This window comes from Thermobia domestica, chromosome 4 (assembly GCF_964235325.1).
Source record: "Thermobia domestica chromosome 4, izTheDome1.hap1.1, whole genome shotgun sequence".
NCBI lineage: Eukaryota > Metazoa > Arthropoda > Insecta > Zygentoma > Lepismatidae > Thermobia > Thermobia domestica.
In genome coordinates, this window is record NC_137457.1 from 287666592 (window position 1) to 287688256 (window position 21665).

Below are 21665 nucleotides of genomic sequence, written 5' to 3' on the forward strand. Positions count from 1 at the left end.
ACGTTGTATGTTCCGTTGAAGACAGTTTGTTCACAAAGAACCTGGCCCTCTTCAAGTGTTGCAACAGAGCGTTGCTGGTTGGTGGAATATTTTCAATGGGTCTGTTTTGCTGGGTAAAGAGAATCCGCCTGGTCTCATTGACGGTCTCTGCAGAACTTGATGAATGACACATAAGAACTACAAAGCGTTGAATGAGTAAAAACGTGTCGTCATCTACAGAGATGTTGTCCAGAACTTGAGAATATGCCGAAAAAGCTTTGTCTACGTCTCGGAAAGTCATCCACGTTTTCCATGTAGTGGTTTTACCAATACTTCTGAAACTTAACACAGTATCAGCCCCCGTAAATGCATGGAAGAAAGACAAAAGATCTGGAACTCCTCGTGGAACTTTGTTGTGCAACTCGTGGATCGGAAGGTATTGGAGGTGCTTTCCACTGCCGTGTTCCATCCAAAATTCTTTCAGTGTATTGAGTCTAGAAAAGGCATACATAACAATTACTACCACATCACTATCAACAGTTTTCACCATGACCTTAGAACAACCCGAGTATTCCATGGCATGCCATACATGAAGTAGGAGACGGCCATCGGCTTTTTCATGGAATTCGGAAGATATATCTTCAAATGTCGCCTCCATTTGCGATCCAATTACCGTGTCTCTGTAGGTGCAAATTACTTTTTTCCGGTGGGGAGATTCGTTTTGACCAGGTTTTCAGCTAAAAATTCAGAGTTCTTCTTTGGTTTTACTGTGAGCAAGCAACTTACTGAGAGATTTGGGGATGACATCATTAGATTTTACATTTATTCTGAGCCCAGCCCTCTCGACTGTCTTACGTCAGTTTTTAGGCTTCCTTCTAAGTAGCGGTCAAAAACTAGGTCAAATCTTTCCACAGATCTTAATCTCATTAGAATGTATGGTTTAACAATCTGGTTGCAGTACTCTTAAAATGTCCGGCTGAATTTAGGAACAAGCATATGGATCAAGGCTGCTGCATCGATTATAATCGATGCAGCAGCCTTGATCCATATCCATAATTATGAGCGAAGAAACTTCGGGCACACGAATAGTGGTTACCCGAACTCCACTTGACTCGATGATACAGGACACCACGTCGGATTTTTTATTGGTTTTCTGAGCTTACCGCGGTCGGATATGGAAGGTGGACATGAGCTATTTTCATGGGCAAAGAACGTTTTGACGTTAATTCCCCTTGATTGAATAGTAACGTACAACTTGGGAAAAAGAATACTGTCTTTTCTCAGGTCTACTATTTTCTGCTTGTCTTTGGACTTAACTGTATCTTTCTTAGCACTCATCAAGGGAAGGTTGTTTCTTTTGATGACTTCATAGATGGAAACTTTTCTAAGCCGACGCACCACGTTGCAAACATTGTGTGATACAATATTTGCTTCTTTCCTAATAATTCGGTAAGTAACCGAGGTCACCACTAGCAAAAACAAGATAAATGTTTTTGCGTTTTCTTCAAGTAGAAACTTCTGCCATCTACTAGAAGAAAATGTACGGATCTTCTTTTCATCAAGGGGGCGCGGTGGCTCAGTGGTAGAGCGTTCGCCTCCGGTGCTTGGGGTCCTTGGTTCGATCCCAGCTCGCGCCTTGTGGACTTTGTGGTGGACAAACAGCGTGCTCGTGGGTTTTCTAGGGGTTGATTGATTGATTGATTTGGAGCTTTACGTCCCGTTCAGCAGCGAGGCTATATGAGACGTGGACCTACTGATTAACGTGGAATCCGAACCACATGAGCTCCCGCCGGGAATCGAACCCGGGTCTCCCGCGCCAAAGGCGCGTACGCTAACCGCTTAGCCACGGAGGGGCTCTTTTCTAGGGGTTCTCCCGTTTCCTCCCACTCTCTTCATTCCACCATTTCATTCATTTCTCATCATTACCGTCTCCTTTAGCCTAACCGGCATAAGGGTGGGACGTAAACCTAAAAGTTTCATTTCATTTTTTTTCTTTTCATCCACTTCCACGTTGTCATCGCCATAAACCATTTAAAATCGAATAAAATTTTTGTATCTTATTTCACGCTCTTTCAAATGGAACAGTTGGAAGACTCAATAAAATGATTGGTAACGGAGTTAAGTGTATTTAAGCAAACCTGTGTTTTTAATCCCGGCGGCCATTTTGATGACGTCAACATAGGAGTTCAGCGTGTTAAATCAAGTGTCTTCCAGGTATTTTCCAATTATTTATTATGTATATAAATACTGTGTAAAATTTGGGACTGGTATATGGAAGTGAAGTATTTTGGCTGAATTTGTCGCTATCTGTTAGAAGTCGTGACCGCCATTTTAATAATGTAATTAACACGTTTATATGTGATATCTCAGTTATTTATGGACCGATTTTCTTTGTTAATAGCTCATTTTAAAGATAATGAAACTAACAATATAACACGTTACCTAAGTGTTTCGTCTAAAACTAAGGGTTTCGGAGTTATTTTGTATTTTTCTTCAATAAATACTCATTAATTTAATAAATTCTTAAATAACTCCGAAACGGTTAATTTTAGAGGAAATTTTTTGGTAACATGTTTTATTGCAAATTTAATTTCCTTTAAAATGAGCCAAGTTTGAAGAGAAACGGTCCATAAATAACGAAGTTATGGCTTATTTTTTGAATCAAGCTGTCCGCCATTTTGATGACGTCATCACATGAGTTCCGGACGTTGGATTAAGTGTCTCCCGGCGGATTCTTGTCCTTTGGTACACATATAAGAACTGTGTAAAATTGCAGACTGGTAGCCGGAAGTGAAATATTTTGGTGGTTTCTGACACTAACTCCATGCACTATTAAGGATATTTTTGCCAGCATTTTAGTAAATTACGTACCATAAATTATATATCAAGAAAAATATAATGGAAGTTTACCGTTCATAGATGCAGGTAAATTTCCCTATCATAAGCTTATTCATTTATTAGTTTCCTTCAACTTACTTTATGAAGATAGCTAAAGGAAACAGAATCATAACTGAAAATTGCAAAACAAAATCTAAAATGAAAATTCATGAAAGAGCTCTGATGAAACAAAAACATTTGTAAATAATAGAGCAATAGTGTACCACGGAAAAATTTAAAGGAAAGTGTCAGGCTTAATGGTTGTCTCGTAAAACGTTGAAGCCAACGTGCATAGAAATTAAAATTAAGGTACAGGCGCAGTAATCAGCTACAACAATGAGACATTGGCTGCATTGCTACGAAGGTGGATTGTAAAGTTTGTGGTCTAACTAGGAAGGAATTAATTATTTTATGTTTGTATACATTAGCTGCGTACCTGTATCCGTTCCTAATCACGGGAGTTTATAAGACGCTAAGTCGGCGGAAGTAACGGAAATTTGTGACATGGAGAAAATCGAGCATTTAGCTGTCATTAAGTATCTGCATAAAAAGGGCTTAAACTACAGGAAATTCATATGGACATGGTAGAGACACTAGGATACTTCGTGTTCTCCTATTCCACGTTGAAAAAGTGTATAGCTGAATGGTAGCAATGGTAGAAATAACATTGAAGATAACCCCCGCACTGGCAGGCCTTCAACGTCGAGCACTACAGAAAATGTCAATGAAATTTGAGACCTGATTTTGAATGTCCACAGAGTCAAAATCCGAGAAATAGCTGAACTCAGGGCCGGATCTTGAATCCTGCAAACTACGCGTTTGCAGGAGACGACGGATGGAGAGGGCGCCAAACTGGAAAATGAATTTTGTGTTTTAAATGTTATTAGAGCAAATATTATGATGAAATATTTTGCAATAAAATAGTTCAAGCGACAAGGGTTTTGTTGTCCATTGGTCAAGGGAGGGGGCGAATACTAAGAAAAGATGGGCGATACAAATGGAATTTTTGATCATTTCTGAGGGAAATTTTAACTTTCAAGTTTCTAATATTAGTGACTCACAATCGCTGTCTACTGTTTCATGCTCACTTTGTTAATATCTCATAGTCCATTTGTCATTCATTAGTCATTTTTGTTTTTATCCTGAGTAGTTTTTATTTATTTATTTATGATAATGTGTAGTTTCACTTTTCAATAGTACTTTGTTCTTCATGTATTATTAATGGCCAATGATTTATCAAAAAAAAAAAAAAAGTGAGCATTTTATCGGAAAATAAAGCTACGAAATTTGAAAGAAACTGAGAGACAAGGGAAGGCTCTAAAAAGAGTTTCTACTTGTGGACAAAATTTCGAAAGTGACCATCATACAAATGTTGAGGTGAGGAAATAGTTAATACTATTTACTGTTAACGAAGTATTTGCTAATCGACAAACTTTTGAAACTGTAAGTTTTTTTTTTATTTGATTGTAGTAATTTAATTGTTGAATTAAAATGGTATGGATACGCCCTCTTCGGTTACGAGTCTGAGTTAAATTTAATGTATGTCAAAATTTGTTTAAATATAATTAATTTCCACGCAGAATCTATGCATATACAGTTCGAAAGGGTAACCGTAATCGAAAGGTCATTAGGATTACAAGTAATACATTTTCTTTTTTCAGAACTCTCATTGTCAATCACAGCAGTGTATACATATGCTCGTTGTATTGGTGTAATAATTATTATCATTCCATTTTCTCGTATTAAATTTAGATGCAGTGATATTTCTAAACATTTGGTAATAGTTCTAATGCAAAGTAGAGTTTTGATTATTAGTTACTTGTGTTCAGGGATGCACTGATGGAGGTGGTCCAGGACTCTAGATCTCCTAGAACTTGTAATTTTTAAGAATATTAGCATGATTTCAGGATGTAAACACACAAAATTATTTGGATTTCGCAAACTACTCCGAAAAATTTTCGGACTCAAAAGAGAAATCTTGGGTGCGCCACTGTTTGTGTTTATATCGTGTTACTCAATGCCTGATTTCGAACGTCTAAAAGTTGGAGAGAGACATAAAGGGCTGAATTGTTTTATATCCCTAAAGGGGCCTGAAAAGAATTTTTGCGGGGAAAACCAGATTTTGAAATGCCGCCACTGGATCGAAAACAAATTAAATATTGATCAAGGCACACACTTTTGTCATTTGTTGTGTATTAAACAAGTTTAGCTAAAATTAATAATTATTTGAGACCAACTAGGCCTATACCTCAAGAACGATTAAATGGACTAGCTCTGATGGCCATTGAAAATGACATTCAATGAAATGGATACGGATACAATAATAAGAGATTCTGCCAAATTGAAAGCCAGAACAGTGTCTTTATAACATGAACTTTTCAGTAACAAAGAAAACGAGAAATTAAGCTAATCACCATAATCATATCACTAGAAAATACTGTCTAAATATGCTTTTAATGAAGCATAAAAGCATACTTCTTTGTTAAAATCAAATCTGTATTAATGTTAGACTTGAAGCTCATGTGTTTTATTCTGTTTCGACTTTTATGTTTCGATTACACTTGTTAAAATACATCTTAGATATATATCTTAGTTCTGTCTTGTGCTTATTTAATAAAAAAAGCTATTAATTATTAAAACTGGAACTTTATTCAGTATTCATCCACAGTCAATCACTTATAATTTTGCCATTTTTCGTTAATCTTAGCAGGGAGACTACAGATACTGAAGAAATTTGAAATTGTAGCAATTATTTGAAGGATTTTTGTCCAATACAACTTTCTACTCTTCTATGTCATTTAGGTGGGGGCGCCTAAATATTGTTTGTTTACTCTTAAGAAATGTCTAGAACCGGCCCTGCTGAGACAGCGGATATTTCTTATGAGCGAACACAAAACATTGCCGTAAACGAATTAGGGTTTTCTAAGGTGTCCGAGCGATGGGTATCCAAGTTGCTTTCAGTTGAACATAAACGCAATCGACTCAACCTTTCCCGTGACTGTTTGGAAGTGTTTGAAAGTGATCCGGAGGAGGTTATTGGCAAATTTGTGACTATGGATGAGACAAGATATGGGTACATCATCATACACTGGAATCAAAACAACCATCGAAGCAATGGAAATGAGCTTGATCTCCTGTTCCAAAGAAAGCCAAACAAGTTTTGTCGGCAAACAAGATTATGCCATTAATTTGTTGGGATGTTAGGGGCATTATCCTGATTGAGTTCTTGCAAAAGGGAAAGACTCAATTCTGAATACTACTGCGCCCTTCTGCGACGATTCCGTGAGGAAATCAGAGTTAAAAGGCCAGGAATGTTGCGAAGAAAGATGTTGTTTTACCTGGACAATGCGCGCATTCACACGTTCCTTGCAACCATAGCAGAAATTCATTCCTGTGGGTTCGAACTGGTGCCGCAACCGCCCTATTCGCCTGATCTGGCCCCCTCGAACTTTTATTTGTTTAGAAACTTGAAAAGTTTTTTCTTTATTTTTTTTGGGGGGGGGGGGTCAGCAAGTTATTCGGATGCAGAGGTGAAAAGTGGCTGTATTGGGATATTTTGCAGGGTTCGAGGAATCATTTTATAGAAGCGTTACCAGAGAGGTGGTGGTGTTGAGGGAGATTACGTGGAAAAACAAGACACAACTTACCCTGGAAATATTTTCTAATTTTGTAGGTCAGGCCACAAACTTTCCAATCCACTCTTGTATGATGATCACTTATCTCAACCTATGGATAGTTGATTATCAAAGTGAAATGATAAAAACACATCTCGACCCAGATGCTATATTCAACAAGTACCAGCATCATAGGGAATACCACGTGAGGGAGCTTGCTTTGGTTTCTCGTGAACCTTCGCCTCAAATTAAATTAAGTATACTTTAAGATGACTGAATACCTATCTATCTTGAGCCTTTACAGGTCAAAATTTAGAATAATTTTATTATAATTTGAAAATAAGATTATGAAACCACATATGCCCCATTTTGTTCGATGGGTTTCTGCCATTTTTCCGGTAATACCATAATCTCATCGTTACAGAACTTTCGTGGTTTCTGGTCAAAAAAAAAAAAAAAAAAAAAAAAAAAAAAAAAAAAAAAGACATGAGTTTCATAGGCCTTTTCTCAAAGTAACTTAACACTATTCAGGGAGCTCTGCAGAGACCGATACAAATGACAGTCTTATGTCAATGTGTGGTACGGACAATATGCTTGATGCATAAAACTCTCTAAGGAAAGTTCTCTAAATTTCTGACGGGTCATTAAAGCTGTATGCGGTCCGGCGTTGTTAACGTGATATATGCCACTCTTTCTAATGACAAGTTCCGGATGTTTGTTTTGAGTTGCTAGGTTAATTCGTTCTAACTGTCGACAGTACAGGTCCGGATCATTGGTTGTGTCCGGCAGTAGCAGCCCCTCGATAATCTTTCAATCACACCAACCGTGATGCCGAACATAGCTGGGAGTCAGCGTGGGCTTTGCCACAAACTGTGGAGCTTCTCCTTGCTCCGACACGACCATTTTCGCACATTGTTATCATAGGTTATACAACTTTTATCACTCGTGATCAAACCGCTTTGGAAATGGCTCGAATTTCGTTATGTTTCAATAGAGATTCGTAAAGAGAAATTCGATTGAGTAATAGTTTTAGAATCAGATCATGTGACACTCAAACGTCGAGCTTCTTTTGCTAGCCAGCTTTTTTCAACTGTTTAGTTAAACTGTTTAGTGATAAATGTTTAGGTCACTTGGCGATCCCATGAGTGCTTACATGCCTGTCTGGCTGGGCTGTGATTACTGGGCTTTGCCACAATATCATCCACTTTTGCTGTGATTGGTCGCCCATTGAGAAGAGCATCTTCGACACTGAAATTTCCAGAACGAAACCGACTGAACTATGCTGCTCATAAACAGCACAAATATCTTCATGGGTCTACATTAGCATTTGCGCCTTTATCGTAATGAAATTGTAATAGCGCAGTTTTGAGGAAACTTCACGACACAATACGTTACGTATGATTATACGAATTTCAACATTTTTTTTTTTTTTTTTTTGCAGATTTACTACTTTCAACTGGCAGCTGTAAAATGACTCGTTAAGCTTACTCTGAAATTTGGAACATTGGGATATTGTGCGCAAAAGCTCAATACTTTTTAGACTACCTAATATTCGAAGTCTCGAGATCGTCGAAATGAAATGAAATCTTTCAGTTTAACGTTCCACGGTTATGGCTTTTACGCTACCGAGATTCGTTAATTAAGGCTATCCATAATTACTCTCATAAGAATGCACGGGGAACTGATTTTTGGTTGTTCATTTCAACTGTATGGATCGTCTCCATCAACCCCTCTCGATTCCCCCCCAGGCCAAAATTGGTGGTGCTGGTGATTCAGCAAATACCACAGTTCTTGATATTCTGTTTCCGAATATGAATCTAGGATCTCAGGATTACGAAGCAAGGACGATAATCGCTTACCTCAACTGAAGGGTAAGGGGAAAAAACAAGGAATGTCCATGTATGGGCTTTTTCGGGTGCTTTGTCCTATCTGTTGGTGACTCTTGGTACTATTTGACTGTATATGCCATGCATACGTAGATGTAAAAATGTCCATGTAAAAAGGGGCAAAAGATGTAACTAACCCTATTCTTCTTACGCGGTTTTCAATATTAAATCGCAGTTTTCTCGACAATGCAGTTTTGTGACATTCCTTCTTTTTTCCGCTTATCCTTCAACTGTGGTATCGATTATCGTCCTTGTATGTTATTGTTGGGTTTTACAAAATGTTATCAATCTCCTAGGTCGAGGCTTACAACCGATTAAGTACAATAACTATAGTTTGAAAGCCAATCTCACACGTTATCGTAATATTTCCTTTATCTATATTTATATTCTTTGAACTTTCTATTTCAAACAAAGTATCGTTTGTTTAGGTGGGAAAAAATTGATGAACTTGATCTTTGACAATGAGAAGATAAAGATTAGAACAATATTTGCAGAGATAATTATTCAATTATGTGTAATTGATTTCGAATAAACAATACCTTTTGTAGCATTCTATAATTCAAAAGTAAAATTAAAACAACTGTAACCAGAAGCTCCGTATTACAATTAACAATTAATCACTAGCCATATCTTCACTATTACGTAGGATAAATTAAAATACTATATTGTCATGAAAACTTGTCCTTATTCCTTTCGATTTTAAAAAGGAAACACCGGTAAAACTAGGGCTTCCGTTTGTCATTTGAATTTGGCGAGCAGGGTTTTTGTCTCTGGAATCATAAGAATGTGTGCTCACTCTGAAGTCGATGGGTTTCCTAGTTCACTACGGACCCACTGTCGTGAGGTAATTGAGGAAGTACTTAAAACTAAGTTCACCCAATTAACAAGTCGCTCAGACAGCACAGCCCAACTTACACCAGTTTACGTCATAATTGTTATCGTCAAAGGACAATCTACGTTCCCAGGGTTCCTACTCACTTAGCAAGCGCAAATTCCCTGACATTTCCAGGTTTTCCCAGGTTCCAATTTACAAATTTCCACGTTTATATACAATGTAAAAAAGCAGCTATATTTTCCCCAACCAAGGGTTCCTCATCTACTAGGGATGTACATGTACACAGCGTGTTTCAAAACAACACCGACAACGTTGGGAGGTGATTCCTGACACCAGCATAAGGCAAAAAGTATACACCAACCTGGATGCACAAATGATTCTTTTCGGAGTTATAGGCTACCGAAAACTTGAAAAAATGAAAGGTCCATAGCTCCAAAACTATGGGACCTACTGTATTCGGGTCAAGACTTCACTTAGGAATTAGTATGTGCCCTATACAAATATCCAAGTTTCAGAGTCCTGCGGTACTTCCGCAAGAATTTTTATAGAGGTAGTTGGTGAGAACTTCAAATTATATGCGCGCAGCCAAACTCTGTCTGTAAAAATTGTTGCGTGAGTACCTTAGGATTCTGAAACAAATGTTTTTGGATAGCGCACATATTCCAAAGTGAAGTCTTGACCCGACTACGGTAGGTCCCATAGGTTTGGAGCTATGGACCTTTAAAGTTCATTTTTTCATGTTTTCGGCAGTCTATAAGCCCAAAAGGAAGCATTTGTGCACTCAGGCTGGTCTATACTTTTTGTCTTACCTTGGTGTCAAGAATCACCTCCCAAACGTTGTCGGCCGGTCGAAATGGGACGTATGGTCGTCCTAGTAGGTACAGATATTGTACAACATATTTCCTTTATAAAATATCCCTACCAAATAGCCGGGTAAGGCAAAAAGAAAATAGTTTCGAAAAATAAAAATTCATACTTACAATTTCCTAAACTCTTCCAGGTTTGTCCAGTTTTTCATGAAATTCCCAGACTTTTCCAGAACTTATTACGAGTAAGCTGAATTCCCTGACTTTTCCAGATTTTACAGGTCGGTGGGAACCTGGTTCCTCATACTCTTATCCTGTATCATATAAAATGAAGAGTCCAGATTTTAGAATCCAGGCTCATATTCCTTTGCACTATATACGAGGGTCATCCAAAAGAAGGAACGTTTTGATGTGAAACAAACGGCAAACAGTAAGTGCAAAAGATTTATGGTACAGAAACTAGATACCTTACTTTACTTTTCAGCATATTTTGCGATACACATTCAACCACTTATAGCAAGATACCAATTTTTACCTGTGTTATTGTACATTGTTACTGCCAATGTTCTTAAACCGTCTGACCTAAAATGTAGGACATGGTGGACTCCACGTGGGGTTCCACTGAGTCTTAACCTCCACCCTACTCTTGGGGCTCTCATGCCTAGTAACAGACGGAGAGCGTTATTTGACTTTTTAAAGTGTTTCGTTTACCAAAAGTTCTCTATATATTTACCCTGTCCATTCGATTGGGGGATATAAAATCTCAAGAGCTACCTGATGGCTTACTCTCAATTGTGGCCAGAATGTAGAGGATTAAAAGTTACTATTCGAATTCGTTGGAGGCGATCCCTCTACCAGAAGTGACAGAAATCAATCATTTCCGATTTTCTTTTTAACGTTCATCACTGTAGAGAAAACACGATAACAAATTATGAGAAGCGGTTTACTATAATCGATTAAGTATCCTAAGAATACACTTAATCTCTACCCTTAACTCTACTAACACCAGAAGTTATAGAAATCAATTACCATTTCTGGTTTCAATATTGATTTACATAGAGCAAAAATCCATGAGTAGATTTTTTTGGGATTTGATTTACCGTTCTAAGCATATGTCCCATTTTCTCTCATATGTCCCGGAATTGACAGAAATCAACCAATTTGTTTTAACGCTGCTCGCTAAAGGGTTAAAACTAGGATGGCAAATTCCGGGATTTTTATTTTTTGGAATCCGGAAAGTAAAATCGGAAAAAATTCCGTATTTCGGAGAAATTCTCGAATTCGGAAAAATCCGGATTTCGAAAAAAATCCAGATTTTAAAAAAGTTTCTGAATTTGGTAAAAAAAAATCTGGAATTTAAAAAATTCCGATGACGGAAAATCTCTGGAATTTGGAAAAAATCCGGAATTCGAAAAAAAAGAAATTTCCGATTGTGGAAAATAAATTTTCCGGAATCTGGATTCCGGACAATTTTGGCCATCTTTAGTTAAAACGGGAAAAGACGTAGCAAAAATCTGTTTTGCACAATCAATTAAACTTGCAAAGACCTCTAATCTCTCTACTGAAAACAGATGTGATAGAAATCTACTATCACTTCCGATTTGAATATTATTTGAGAAAATATCACGCCATATAAACCAAACTCCTTTACGTGGTGTACATACGATACTGCTATTTGTTTAAGAATATGAAAAACAAAATCTATTCAAGTTAATGAAGCCGTGTCTCGCACTTTCTAAAGAATAATAAACTAAGTTTCTGATGAAAAAAATCAACTTAATTAAAAGTTCCCTGGACTATTTTCTTGTACAAAAATTGTCAAATTGATACACACTGTTTTTTTATTTTCTTCTGATGTTCAATATCGTTGTAATACAGAAAAATAACTGAAAAGAAAGTGCCTATAAGTTAATCCTTGAAATTACAATCTTTGACAGTCTTTTAGGTCCAAATCATAAAAATTATTTAATACATTTGCAGCGAGAATACCTGTCTGGCCTTTACACTTCCATACTGGGGTAAAGGCGTGAAAATATATATATATAATTGAGCACTCTCCGAAGCGAACATTTGTTTCATTATGTGTGTAAAACAAAAACTTCCCCCCCCCTCCGTTTTTTTGTTTTGTTTCTTTTTAATAAGTTAATTTGCTTCGTTTTAAATTACGAACTCTCAAGCCAGAAATAATTTACATCTATTTTTTCAACTATGAGAAACAAGTATTCACATCCTCAATAATTACAGTAACTGCTTACAAAAACTACATTCAACTTTTAATTTATGCCCTCGCGTCCACAGTTAATTAGTCCATAAAATTTCATTACTTCTGCATTGTTAATATGTCCTCTTGGGGTATGACATCGTACTTCCGAGTTCAGATGACAGAAAATTTAAGCGCAGAAAGGGATCACGTGATGGGCGTAAGATCTTGTATCTAGAACAATCCATTAGGAATGAAACAAGATAACAGACATTTCATTTACCAAATTAGGTGCGGAAGTAGTTCTCCCGTAAATGTTTTCACTTCCCCGGTCAGTGAAGGAACTGTGGTAAAGGATTCGATTTCGTAAATGCCATGTCACATCAACAGCATGGACAAATATCGAGTGATGTGTATGAAATGAATATTACCGACTTATTCCTTCATTATTTCAGTATTAATATCCAATCTTTGATCTTAGTGGGCATTTTCCTGGGATTTTATTTATTTATTTATTTTAATAAATAAAACTAATGTAAAAGATGTAGAGGATTGATTAGCAGATCTCCATTTCGATTCTCGTAATCTTCAGTCGTCAAAATAAGATTACATAGTTTAAACAGAAAAAGCTAATGACAAAATACAGTCCTGTTTGGCGACCAAACTTCAAGCAACTAAGAACTCTTTGAACGGGCCACAGCCCTCTGCAGGCTGTAAGGCAGCGTTTCCCAACCTTTTTCAACTTGCGGCACACTACGGATGTTACTTGGATTCTCGCGGCACACTTATAGATATTATTATTTGTAAATATAAAACACAGTGGCATTTTTTCTGTGATTATTGATCTCCTTCTCACAAAGAAGAAAGCTCGATCACTGGTTTTTCCCCGTGGTAAATCATTATGCTTATTTTTCATTCTAATTAAAAAAAATAGAAAACAACTGCAATGAAATATTGGACTCAGGTTTTTTAAATACGCTTTCTTTTTAAAAACTGTATCCAACCTTGTACTAAGAAGGAAGATCACTAAATAACGAACGAACAAACAAATCTCTTTTACTTTTAAAACACAAATGTAGGTAATTTGTCGAAAGGAATGAATGATATTTTAAATTTTCAAGTTACGAAATAATCTGGAACAATAAAGAAGCAATAATGGTAATAACAATGATAACAAATACTATTTTTCAACATTAGAAATGTACAGAACAGTAACCCGGTATGAAACTTAAAATTGTAGAGTCATAGTAGAGGTTCATAGTAATGTGAAATACAAATACATTTTTTCCCTACGTTTTGCAATTTAATTGGTGTAAAATTAATAATTTTGTTTCGATTCCTCGCGGCACACCAGCGGCCCATTCACGGCACACCGACTGGGAAACGCTGATGTAAGGTTATAGGTTTAAAGACAAGCATAAAGAGACTAATCTAAGAATCTACTGATATTTTACTCACACTGGCACAGTGGTAGAATTCACTATCAAAGTGGTAGCTGGTTTATGTTCAGTGTAGGTTGTCCCATCAGGAACGAACCGGGATACTCTCATTTCTCTTCCCACTTCATAATTGCCATTCAGGAGAAATAAATCTTCTATTTAACATTGCATGATTATTTTGTTTAGTTGGAGGCACAGTAGGTCACGCAGTAGAGCGTCCACTTTCACTAGTAGGGGTTCCTGGTTCGATCCGTCAAGTAGTTGACAACACTGTGTCCGTCGGTTTTCTCGAGGGTTCATTTTTCCTCCCACATTCCCATCCCACAATTTCATAATAATTCATTAACCATTCCATTTGCTTCCTTCAGCAGAAAGGGCGTTATTATGGGCCGTAAATACTAAAAGATTTAATCTGATTACTTTGTTCTTTAGACTAGGCTGCTGATGATTGGGTTAATCAAATAAAATAGATGGGATGAAACCATTGATTGAATAATACAGCGAACGAGAATAGGAAAACTCCGAGAAGCTTAAACATACAGAACTTGTCCACTATAAAGTTCAAGTTCGAAATAGCGATTTTTGCGAAAAGATGGGTATTTTATCATTGAACCATCGCAAAAACCCTTCACTATCCTACCACTTACAATACGTATAAAATACTTACATCCGTTAGCTTATAAAATAGGACCGAGGGGCGTAAAACTGATATCGTGCTTCATATTACCTTTCGAAACACTGAGCTTATACAAATTCTCTAAATTAATGGTCATAATTCAAATTATGGTTAATTTTTGCTGCCACTTTTCCCTCCCCGAGTGAAGTTAATTGGTTCCGAATTATATATGCTGCAAATAATAATAGACTGTAGAACGAACTATTTGGAAAGCATTTTTTTTTCCTAAGAAAAATAGCATTACATCTGAGCGTAAATGTAGCCTTTAAGAAAACTAAACACACACAGAAACAAACACTCAGTGCAGGTACACTTACCAAACTCTTCGAAAGCTGTTACAGAAAGATTGCTGTGCATGAACACCGTTTGCCAAAATTCCTGACAGATTAAGGACGTATCCGCAGTGATGTAGCAGAGGTCATTTCTGGCTTGTGGTTAGCCAGGAGGCTCTATCTATTCCTGAAGCCGGTGCACCGGTCATGCTGACCAGCAGCACTTCAAAAAGAAATTACGCTCACTGTACAAACACTGCATTGCGCGAGCGACACTCACTAACAACAACACTGGAAATAAACAACAAACACTCCTCCTGCGTGTAGGAACACATTGCCTGCCGCTCTGACACTATGGCCCATTCCGTCCCTCACAAGAAAGCCGACCTTGGCTCAATCAGCTGGGTACGCCCCGACAGCCCGTGGCGAGCGCGTGCGCCGTTTATCTGGGTTGCTTTTCCTCTCGGCCTCCCACACCAAAAACTCTGATGGATGGTGCTACTGACAGATTCCTCCAGCCAGTGCAACCAATTTAAAGGGAACATTCTGCGAAATAATTTCCATTCTGTTCTCTATGTTTACTTTTTTCTAAAGCTTGCTAGCTCCATTCGTAATTGGGTCAGAACCATCCAAATGCAATAGTAACATCATAAAAGCAAAAGGTTCATCGCCGCAAAAACAATAGCTCGCCAGTGGATCTTATAGTATGCTACGCCAATCCAGTAACGATTATGGTTCCTTTTGAAGTTTTAGCACAGATAGGCAAAACCAGCCGGAAACTGCAAAACTGTCTTCATTAAAACCGTTTTCCGTTCTGAATCGAATCGGTTTTAGGGATGTGCACGAGACGAGTCGAGACAGGATTTTCCTGACAAAATTCGAGTCGAGACACGGCTCTTCCTAAAGAGAAAAATATATTTTTCGAGTCGAAACAGCCATAAATCTTGTCTCGTGCGCATCCCTAATCGGTTTCTGTTTTCTTTATTTACAAAATAAAACCAGTTCTCTCTAAGAAATTTTGCTTTTCATTGAAACAAATGTGAATTTTGTCGACGCCACTACATGTTCTTGTTCTTGTAACACTCATTTCCAAACAAGTTAATGAAGCACCAAAAAGCTTATGATAAAAAACTGAACCGGATTTAAAACCGAAGCCAGATTGATAAAAACAATCGAACCGGTTTTGACAAAAAAAACTATTTTTGAAAGTTTTCAAAAACCGCTTTTTGTTTCTCTAAATGATAGATTTCGAAGTTTGCATTTGCTAAAAGATTTAGTTCTTTAATAGTAAATATAACACAATAAATCGAGGTCGGGTGTTCTAATAATTGCTCTTTTGTTTTTGTCCCTTTATCTCTTTCTCTCTCTCTCTCTCTCTCTCTCTCTGTCAACAGCAGCAATCAATTACTAATTAAAAAATCAAAACATCCGGCCTCAGTTTAGTAATTTATAAGTCGGTATTTATCATGTATTAAATAAATGATTTATTCATTTGTATATTTGGCTATACATATTGAAACCTGCATAAAGTGTACGTTATTGGGATTCTTTCTCTCTGATATCGTTCACTCGATATCCCACACAAAATATTTCATTGGCTTATATATATATATATATATAGGTGTTTAACAGTCTGTATCATAAAATTTACATAACCCCATATGCTCAGTGTCGCCCTAAAACTACACAGTGGTGCCGATTTCCCATACAAGTCCATGACTCAAGGTGCAAGACGTTACCCTAGTTATCGTAAACCAAAGCCAGTGTTGAAAGATTGGGCTACAAGCAGCGGATTGGGCGATTCTTTAAGTACCTTCGCTACCAAAATTTCAAATGGGGCGACACGCTATATTTTTGGGCTATTTTTAATTATCGAGGAATTATTACTCTTAAGAATGCACTACTTTTTAAAATGTTCATGTATGAAATCATATAAAACGTTATTAGTTTTATATAATACAATAAAAATTTTGTTTGTTGAATATTCTATTCACAATAAAAAATAGTTTTACTAAAACTAACATGTTCGATATTAATTCAACTCGTATTTTAGTACTTTTTAACCTTCAGATCTGAGAACACTAGACTTCTAACCATGTGCTATTGCAGCATCACTGACATGATGCTGTTTCAGCTAATGCCTAGACATAGTACTTGAACGGAGGTGAGTGAACGTGAATATTGCAAATTTAATTGTGTTTCTGTATCATCTGTTTAACATAATGAGTAAAGTACAATAAAAACTCCAAAATTCACGATCTGCAGATAAAGAATTTAACAACTGTATATTGGCACAACACGTATTTCGTCAGATTGGAAAATACAAAATTAACCACAAGATCATGTACAGCATAGTACAGGGCACAGAAGTGTGAACTCCTTACTCAGTATGGGCATTTTGGTTGCATTTTTTTTTATTTACTTTTATTTTTGTGTCATAAACAGTAGCATATCCCGTGTCACTCGGAAGCAATGGCTATCTCAGAATCTTTTTAAACCTATCGAACATTTCCAATTTCTTTGTCCGATCTAGTGTTATACATGTTTCCTTTTGGATGGCATGACTAATCACGCCGCTTCGAAATCTCAACTACGAATTTAAAATTTCACACACACTGTAGGCGTGAAGTCACATCACAACTCTGTAATTGTGATAATGGCAATGTAAGACAAAGGAAAAACATTTTGACGGCTGGATTACCGAGTGTGTAGTGTATTTGAATTTTCTTCCGAGTGGAATAAAAGTCATTCGACATAGGGAACACTTTTAAATATCTAGAATCAATATTTTTTTTAAAAAATCCTAGCGCAAAAGCCCTTAGAAACCAGATGGCTTGTAGCACTCATCCTTTTTGTTTATATGTTGTCAGCACATTTTTCGGCGTCGTGAGGCAAACTGAGGAGTTACGTTAAGAAAAGATGTGACGGCCACTAGGTCTAGAAAGTTTCTGATACGCCTGTTAGAGACAGGGTGACCCAGCGTGCTAACCACATGTTCACCACCAGGCTGAACGCTAACAGATGGTGTAGAAGAGGCTCAGATCCACTCAGGGCTGTTACGCTAACTGTAAGTAGTTTATAGTCAGCCCATTGGCTTCATCCATGTTCATACTGGCTTTCTACACCAGACTTCGTTACTTCTTTCCTTCAAGCAGCACCACAATAGCTCTCACTATGTTGGATGGACACCCCAATGCCAACACCAACTGATGAGTTGGCTACGAACGGTCACCCACGGGATCAACGTTCACAGACCAAACCCATTTCTACAAAGAAATTAACTACCAACTGAAAGCATGTTATTATTCAGTCCAAACTCTTTTGTCTTCGTGGATTTTGTAGAAGAATTTGAAGTCCAAAATATATATACAAAACGATAATTATAGGCATCAAATTCCAAATGATTCAAAGAAATAGTCTAGTGCATAGAGCTGGAAAAGAACTTATTCCATTGATTATCCCAATTTTAAGATTGATTCGTCTAATTAAATAGATTATGTTTATTGGTAAAGCTCACATTAATTGATTTAATTTTGTTTTCCACAACATGAAGGGGTTACGGTGGCTCAGTAGTATAACGTTTGTCTCTAGTGCATGGGGTCCTTAGTTCGATCCCCGGCCAAGTAAATTTGTGATGGACAACATCGTGTCTGTGAGTTTTCTCGAGGTACTTCCGTCTCCTCTAACATTTTCATTCCACCAATTCTTCCATCATCATCATCATCATCATCATCATTTACTTCCCTTAATCATCGTCTCCTTTAGCCTCAAGGGCATAATCGTCGGACGTAGGTCAAGATGTAGTCACACTATCCTTCAAATTGAACCGTATTTCAATATGCAGTTTTTCACAAGTCTTCTTTAGACCATTTTTTTACTATTCATTATTTGTTTAATATCTTTGTCATGTTTGACGGTAAATGTGCAACTAAAAGTACGTCTATCAAAATGAGAAATTCGAAACAATATTTTCTTCCCGTTACTAGATTGCATGTATAATCTCTCTTCGCAACCCCCTAGCGATCCCAATCCTCAGGGCAGGGCCGCGGTGGCTCAGTGGTAGAGCGTTCACCTCTGGTGCTTGGGGTCCCGGGTTCAATCCCAACCCCCGCCAAGTGAACTTTGTGGTGGACAAACACCGTGTGTGTTGGTTTTCTCGGGGTTCTCCCACTTGCTTCATTCCACCATTTCATTCATTACTCATCATCACCGTCTCCTTTAGCCTAACCGGCATAACCGTGGGACGTAAAACTCAAAGATTTCATTTCATTTCATTTCCCAATCCTCTGGTTGAGAAAGTTTGGTCTAAAGACAAGACTCAAATAATACGGATAACAGTTACTCAATTAATCAAAAATTCCTCCAAGGACACAATACTTCATACTACATAATTTTTTCGTTGAAATATGCCACACATTCTTCCTCTTCGTCACGTACGTATCTATATATATAAAAGAGAACGTACAAATCCTTTGTTAGCTCATCACGCTAATACGGCTGAACCAATTTCTTTCATTTTTGGGGGGTTATTAAGATTTGGACCCTAGATGGTTTTTATCATATCACTTTAATTTTCAATTACCAGTGTCTTGAGATAATTGACCATTCAAGTGTCCATAACGTACAAATCCTTTGTTAGCTCATCATAGCTAAATCTAACCGTATTTATATGCAACCCACATGACCGTGTCACTCGGCGGGTTAACATAAATGACAGGCGATATAATGTTAACATTTACTCCAATCTTCTATGGTTTTTATCATATCACTTGAAAGCGAAAAAGTAAAAATTATCTAAGTAACAAAGTTTATTGCGTTCCGGGGTGACCCCAGCGAAGCGGGGTGAACGCTGCTAGTTTACATATAAACATAATAATGTAGAAGACACATGCTTTGCAAAGTAAACTGCCTACAGACCACTAAACATGATATATAGCTGTTGTAAAAGTTTTGAAAAAAATAATATGATTCTTGCGTGTCAAGTAGTAAAAATTAGAAATATATCTGTATACTACTTTGTCACGAAAACACGTTTCGATGCCATTTTTCTTTGATAAAAACCAAAACGCCAATGTGCAGCAGTATAAAATGGCACTTCTTAAGCTCAACCAAGCAAAACAATCGCCTAAGCTGCACCCACATAAATGTTCACGGATTTGCTGTTGCAATTACCATTGAAATATTGAAGGCTGCAACTCAGCAATACAAAAATAACGCTGCAGAGTAACAGGCGGAACGATGAACATGAAAACTGCAGTTTCAAAAGTGTTACGCTCACTATTCAATCGTTTTTAGACGGTTCTCTGCGTGGCTAGAATAGTTTTTTTTTTTTTTTTTCACATTCCCTTCTTTTTCATTCAATTTTACTGAAACTTACAGCGTAGGTAACATGTTTGAAGGATTATCTTTTGTTTATGAGCTCAATCATTCCACTTTTCAATATTAGTTAAACGTTACTTTACCACTCAAAGGTTTATAGTGCATAATTATGGTTCTCAGCGACAACATAGCGGAGAATACGTACGGATATGATGTGAAATTGTTGGGCTAATTACTCTCATTAATCTTTATAATGTTAAGATATGAAATCCTATTTCTAATGCAAAACCATGTTAGTCTGTATGTAATGCTAATTCCTAATAGTACATAATTAAGCTAATAGATGTCCCTAAATGTGCCAACTGCCTGGTTGATGCCGACAGATGCCACTACTGGGCACGCAACAAAGCCATATTGAAGGGTTTGTTCAACGAGTATCTGAATTATATTCACGAAAAATAAATTATTGCAGATAGGCCTATATGCAAAATGATTTAAAATTCTTCACAATAAGATCCTTTTGTGTCAATGCATCGTTGCCAGCACTTCTGCCACGTCTGGCACGCCTCATGGAAATCTGCAACAGGAATTCCCACTAGCCATTGTGGCAAAGCTGCTTGCACTCTTTCCGTCGTCCCATAATGGTGTTCTTTCAGGCTTCGTTTCATACCAAGGAACACAAAGTAGTCGGGCGGGGCCAGATCCGGACTGTAGGGAGACTGAGACAGCGTTGCTATGTTGTACTTCGGCAGAAACTCATCACCAGTTATCACATTCTCCCAAAAATCAGACTCAAAGCTCCACACATTCTAACAGTTCGTGACAAATCAACATTCAGACTTTTTTGTGTTGTCCGAGAAAAAACGAAAACGCTGAAACCATTCGGAAAACTTTTCTCATCAGCAAATCACCTACATTTGGATTCCTCACGACACCACAACAAAACAACTGCTCAGTCCGGGCGCGATCCAATTTGCGAAGGCTAAGAAGCAGCTGAACCTAATCACGTCATATTATGGTCGACATTCTTTCCCAACGTCCCTGCTAAAGAACCAGCACCCACTCCTTCCTCTTAGCTAGAAAAAAAATTAGTCCCGATACTTTTTTTGGGCAGACCCTGTCTATATAATACAAATTGGCAATGACATACAGTAGTGAAACATAGGCAATCATAAGAACCCAGCAAAGCAGGATGGAGCCTACGAAACAATTATACTGTCCTCTCTCTGCATTACCGTCTCTAAAAGGAAAATTATGCGAGTAAACTAATAATTCTAAAAATAAACATATTACTAGGTGTCACTATCGCTTGCTTGCTCATGACGACGCTTATAGATTTCACTACTTGCGCTATCGCTTGCCTCCTTACGACAAATACGTAATATCATTTGTTTACTCAGCAATCTTGTTTCAGGCTTATGACGGTTTTAAATTTGTAATAATAATAATAATAATAATAATAATAATAATAATAATAATAATAATAATAATAATAATAATAATAATAAATAAAAACTCTGAACTTTCTAAAATTTGTTTTAAAAGTTTTTTTTTTCTAAAAGTAAACGTATACAGGGTGTTTCAAAACAACACCGACAACGTTTGGAAGATGATTCCTGACACCAAGATAAGACAAAAATTATAGACTATCTTGGGTGCACAAATGCTTCCTTTCGGAGTTACAGGCTGTCAAAAACATGAAAAAATGAACTTTAAAGGTCCGGAGCTCCAAAACTATACGATCTACCGTAGTTGGGTCATT

General features: G+C 37.2%; 1 protein-coding gene across 5 annotated transcripts in view; it reads right to left on the reverse strand.

Annotated features, from left to right (window-relative positions):
• Dmtn (transmembrane and coiled-coil domain 2 protein Dmtn) overlaps nt 1-21665 on the reverse strand; it is a 404032-nt gene that overhangs the window by 313388 nt on the left and 68979 nt on the right. The window contains exon 1 of one of the 5 annotated variants that reach the window (XM_081756070.1): nt 14630-14922. The exons of the other annotated variants lie outside the window; for them this stretch is intronic. The gene's annotated coding sequence lies outside the window, so the exon portion shown is untranslated. Of the gene's footprint in view, nt 1-14629; nt 14923-21665 lie in introns of those variants that run through there. 5 annotated transcript variants of the gene reach the window in all.